Below are 6,261 nucleotides of genomic sequence, written 5' to 3' on the forward strand. Positions count from 1 at the left end.
AAACAATAATTCAAAGGGATTCATGCACCCCTATGTTTATTGCTCCATTATTTACAATAAGCCAAACTATGGAGGCAGCCCCCGTGTCCATTAATATATGTTCAGATAAGTAAATTGAAGTACAGTGGTTAAGTAATTATCTCAAGGTAACAAACCTCATGGGTGGCAGTTAGTGAGGCATAGACCCTGCAGTATAAGAGGTCTTTAAGTCTGAACTCTTAATTTTTATGCTATGAGGGCTCTCATAACTTCCTTTTCTCCTTTCCAACTACTATAGGTATTATTTCTGGTAGGTGTTTCATTGTGTCAACTAAAGCTTTTAAAACATAGTTAAGTATTAACAATGATATGGGTGCCTTTTAGCTATATTCATACCTTAATGGGATTGCTTTTGGTTGTTTACTTTAAAGGGTTTTGGGGGAAATGTTTTGTTGTTGTTATTTTTATGATAAAGATAGCTTTCATAATGTGAGGATGTACTCTTATATTTCTGTTGACCTCAAAATATTTCTCAGAAATGTGTTTTGAATACTATTAAATTACAGCAGTAAGATGATAATAGATGTTTTTTCTTTGGATCAAAGATATGTATTTTATTGGGAAGTTTCTAAATAGTTTAATAGTCTAGTGGTAAATAGCACTTAGTCATGGTTCTGAATTCAATTTGCCTAAAATTTGCTTTTAATATTTGCATTTATATTCTTAAAGCAGCTTTATATTTTAAAATCTTTGTCAGCTTTTTAAATCAAAATCATAATAGACAATTCTCAGTTTTTGTAGATACTTGTATCTGGTCTCTTATTTCCTCACCCTTCCTCTCTCTGCTGAGAATTAGTTGTAAGAAGGAAGGGCTTATTTATATAAGGTTATCCTTATGGCACTAGGGTCCATGGCATCACATTAATGACTATTAAAATGTGATTGCTGACATCGGTGGATGCCAGTCTTAATCTGTGCTCCCTGAACTTTCTTAGAGCTCGATGACTCCTTCTTGGGCCAATTTGGGCACCTTGGACTGGATTATATTATGTAATCCTTTATTCTTTTCTCCGTTTAAGTCTCAACTCAGTTGGTTTACACCCGTATCATACCAGATTATCATTCACCCTTCACTAAGCTGAGTTCATGGCAGACTGCCGGCTTTAAAATCAGTGTACACACTTTTAGTAACTGAAAGAGATGGTGAAGTACAAATTCTTTTCTTTCTTTTGCCTATCACAGTTCAGCTCTTTTAACATGGTGAGCTATCCTTTCTGTTCATTTTGGGCATGTCCTGCACAGCAGACATAAGAAGGTCCAAAATGGTGATCTGGATCTTAAGTATGCCTCTCCACCTATCTAGAGTGCCCCTCCCTCATTTGGACTGAAACCTTAAAGAGTGATTTGGGACATGTATCAGTTAGATAACAAATAGTATTCTGCTTCTTTCAAATAGAAATATTAAGTTATTACTGTATTGGTTATTATGGTGTTGGGAGAGCTGGAGGGGCAAAAGTGGGAAAGATAAAGTTATAGGGCAAAAAGAAGAAAAGATAAAGCAACTCGAGAATTTGTAACTATTTTTTCTCTTCTGTGCTGGTGATGCAAAAATTTTCACATTCGTTAAGGGTTCTGTGCAGAGAAGGCTTCTGTTGCTGGATCGCAGATGCCCAGGAGCTTAGTCTACTCTAAAGCAGCTGCCCAGAGGTCACACTGTCTCTGTCCTCTCCTTCAGTTCTGAAGCTTCTGCTGCACTGTCCTATTGGAGATGCCATCAGAAACTTGAAGTGAAGGGAGTCACATTTCCCTCTTTCCTGCCTTCTAATCTTCAATATGTGCCTCCTATTGGAAGACCTTAATTGGAATCTTAACCCAGGGAATTTGTGTGTAGTATCACAGACTTCTTACATCAGCACAGAAGAATGGAATGGAGATTGAGAGCAAAGGGACAAAAGAAATCTTTGGTTTCTCAGTGTCTACTCTCAAACTCCTATGCATATAATTTCTGTATAACAATAACCATGGTTTCATGCTCTGCCTAGTTTGATAAATACTCATACAAATGTAAAGGCTCTTACCCTCTTTCCCAAAAGGAAGAAGCAGTGTTTCATTAGTCCTCATATCCATCTCTGAGGACGGCAATTCTTGTAGTTTAGTAGTATTCCCACTGGATCTGCTGCACCCCCAAAACAGTATTTTAAAGTATAGTGCCTCCAGCACTCTTTATATAAAATACGTAGGGGAAACAGGAGGGAAAAAATAACTTAATATATTCAAATAAATAAGGAAGAACCATACCAATCTATAGCTAATGGCTTCACTTCTACAACTATCACTTCCTTGCTCACCATGAATTCCATCTTTCCCTGTTATTAGCCAGAGCTCCAGTTTGTAAAGGTTCTTTATCTAAGAGGTGACCCAAATTTTCATTTCCAATAAGTCTTTTCTGTGGTCCTGTATTCGTAGGATTGCCATAGTCTTCCATTAACACTTACCATTGGATATGGAATAGTAAGAAAATCTTCAGAGAATGCCCCGGATTCCAAGCATAATCCTCTCTGTCCTACTGTATATAAGTAAACCAATTTCCTTCTCATAATTGGGATTAGTCAATGTAACCAGTAAAGTTACTTTCTTCTTTACCAATTAGTTCAATGAGAAGAGAATTCAGTAGTGGAGTGGTGGCAGTTTCAATGTCCAATTAAATTAAAACAGTGTTTTATTCCTTCGGGAATGCATTACACCCTTGGAAATAAAGAAGTTATCCAAAATTGCATGGCAAAGTGGTTTTTCATTGATTTAATTTATATTTAATTGGTTAGGGATTTTTGTACTTTCTTCATATTTCATGAACTCCTGTGTCTCCACTTTAGCTTGTTGTGGGATAAGATACTTTACCCATTTATCTGCTGATTTTAGGATATTTCTTATCAGTAAATGTTCAAGTTCAGTATGAATTCACATTACCTTTTTATTATATTTTTAAAGAAATACATCTTTTGTTAAAAAAATTTTAACAGAAATTATATCTAATCAATGTGTATTCATCTTTCATGAATACAATTATGAAGGTGAAAATCTAATTTATATTATTTTAGTTCTAAAATCCTGGCACATTGTTGGAGATGTATACCCAGAAGACTATTATCTAACATTTAGTTGCATAGACAATATTAAATATCATACTTTGTTATTTAGTTGATTCTTTCTCAAGAAGAGAAAAGAAATAAAACACTTTGTAATGAATGCTATCTGCTTTTCACTAGAAAGAGACACTGTTGCCTTGAATAGATTTTACAGTTAAGTGCAATTTAAGTTACTGTAGGGAATATAATGTGCCCAGCTAAATCTTAGGAGCACTACCAGAATCACTCTAGATGAGATAAATGTTTTCATCTAGCTCAAAATTCTGTCTTTGATGTTGACTCTAAAAAAATAATTTCCCATACATTTATAAGTTGAATCTGTTTCCATTTTGGCATACATCTTTTCTTACATATAATAAAAATAAAGTAACTCCTATTGTAAAAAAACATGCTTCTATGTAAAAAAATTCTTTCTACTTTTATGATTATCTTACTAAGATTTATTTTTGGATTGATAGACTTTAAATAGAGGTCCTATGAGCCTTTATACCTCCATGCTATACATAATCTTTTATTTAAGCATTTATAAATGTGAAATAACATTGATAAGAAAACATTGTCATTGAAATCAATTTTATCATTGATATTAACTTTCAACCTATAGAATTATCAAGCTATTCTTAGTACCCTTTGAAAGCCAATTAATCTATCACATTTTGTGGAAGTAGAATAATATTTACATATTTTTGATCAATCTATAAATCATGAATTCTGAAAAACTTCCAGTTATCAATCTTAGAGACTAAATACATTGGGAGAAAAACAAATGCACTTTTAGCAAAGTTGGCTAACTATATTGATATTTCTCTGATATCTGAATTAGCCCTGTTTCTAATTTTTCATTTCTGGTTCTAGGGAAGGGAAATAATTTTCTGGTCTCTAATATCCCTTCATGTGTTAGAAGAACACTTTTAGGTCATGGCTCAGTTTATTGTTTGTGTTTAACTTTCTGCTGCATTCCATTGTCAGTCATCCTCTTCTTCAAATGTAATAGAGACTCTGGAATTATTGAAGTGATGAGAACCAAACATGACTCACATTTTTTCAGATACCAATTGAGTTTTGTGTCTTAGAATGTCTAAGAAAATTCTGCCAGTTATGGAATAAAATGAAGATTTGTTTATTTCCTTGAAGAGAACACAGAGTTGTTTTTTTCCTAAAATCCCTTGGGTTTATGATAAATTAAACAAGTTATTCTAGGCTAATGTATATATAACTGGGAACCTGAGATGAAGACAGAATTGACAAAGGAATAAATTTATTATAAACAGAGAATGTAATTTTAATTGATTACATAATTTTAATTGATTCAGTGTATTTTTCTGACTTTAATCCATAGAAACACCTTAATTGATGGCTACTATGAGAGCCTACATGAAGCCTTTATTATCTATTTTATTTTTCTCACTGATTGTACATATCACGTTACCTATATACATTTTTATTTCTTCATGCTCTTACTCATAATTATAAGTGCTTTATAATAAGACTACAAACTTTCTTCTTATTAAGAATATGATTATGTATTTATTGCCATCCTATTGTCTGTACAGTTCCTTTTCTATGGATTGTCTCTGTAAATTTCTGGTCTATATGTCTTGGAGTCTTTCTTCTTTTGTAGAAACCCCCTTAGTATTTCTTGCAGGGTTGGGTTGGTGGTCACATATTCTTTCAATTTCTGCCACTCCTGGCAGAATCTCTCCATCCATTCTGAATGACAGCCTTGCTGGGTAAAGTATTCTTGGCTGCATGTTCTTCTCATTTAGTACCCTGAATATGTCTTGCCACCCCTTTCTGGCTTGCCAAGTCTCTGTGGAGAGGTCTGATGTTATCCTGATGTTCCCCCCTCCATATATAAGAAATCTCTTCCCGGGGGCGCCTGGGTGGCACAGTGGTTGGGTGTCTGCCTTTGGTTCAGGGCGTGATCCCGGCCGTATGGGATCGAGCCCCACATCAGGCTCCTCTGCTGAGAGCCTGNCCCCCCTCCATATATAAGAAATCTCTTCCCGGGGGCGCCTGGGTGGCACAGTGGTTGGGTGTCTGCCTTTGGCTCAGGGCGTGATCCCGGCCATATGGGATCGAGCCCCACATCAGGCTCCTCTGCTGAGAGCCTGCTTCTTCCTCTCCCACTACCCCTGCTTGTGTTCCCTCTCTCGCTGGCTGTCTCTATCTCTGTCGAGTAAATAAATAAAATCTTTAAAAAAAAAAAAGAAATCTCTTCCCTGTAGCTGCTCGNTCCCTCTCTCGCTGGCTGTCTCTATCTCTGTCGAGTAAATAAATAAAATCTTAAAAAAAAAAAAAAAAGAAATCTCTTCCCTGTAGCTGCTCTCAGGATGGCTTCCTTGGATCTAAGATTTGAGAGTTTTACTATTATATTCCTGGGCATTGGACTGTTCTCCTTGATCTTGGGAGGGGTCCTCTCTGCCTCTTGGACACGAAAGCTTGTTTCCTTCCCCGGATTAGGGAAGTTCTCAGCTACAATTTGCTCAAATATACCTTCTAGTTCTCTCTCTCTCTCTACCCCCCCCCCCAGGGATCTCAATAATTCTGACATGGGAATGTTTCATGGAATTGTTAATCTCTCTAAGTGTGTTCTCATGGATTTTAAGGATTTGTCCCAGGCCTCCTCCTGTTTCTTCCTTTCTATCAGCTTATCTTCTAGGTCACTAATTTGTTCTTCTGCCTCATTTACCCTAGCTGTTAGAGTATCCAATTTAGACTGCATCTCATTCATAGCATTTTTAAGTTTGGCCTGATTGGCTTTAATTTCTGCCCTTAGAGATTCTATATTGCCCCTAATCGTTTCCTCAAGCCTAGCTATTGACTTCATAATTGCTACGCTGAAGTCTGTCTCTGACATCTTGCTTATATCCATACCCATTAGGTCTGTGGGAGAGGCCGTTGTCTCTGGTTCTTTTCTTTGTTGGGAGTTCCTCCCCCTAGTAATTCTGTTGAGGGTGGTTGAGGGGATGTACAGAGTCCAGAATATCAACCACAATCCAGGCATGATGCACCCTGGGAAAATCTGGAGCGGTCAGAAGCCACCACCCAAAAAACAAAGCCAAAATGAAACCTGAAAATAAAATTTATGAAATAAAAAAATTTAAAAAAATTAAAGATTAAAAATTTTTCAAAA

Source organism: Ailuropoda melanoleuca, chromosome 5 (genome assembly GCF_002007445.2).
Source record: "Ailuropoda melanoleuca isolate Jingjing chromosome 5, ASM200744v2, whole genome shotgun sequence".
Classification (NCBI taxonomy): domain Eukaryota; kingdom Metazoa; phylum Chordata; class Mammalia; order Carnivora; family Ursidae; genus Ailuropoda; species Ailuropoda melanoleuca.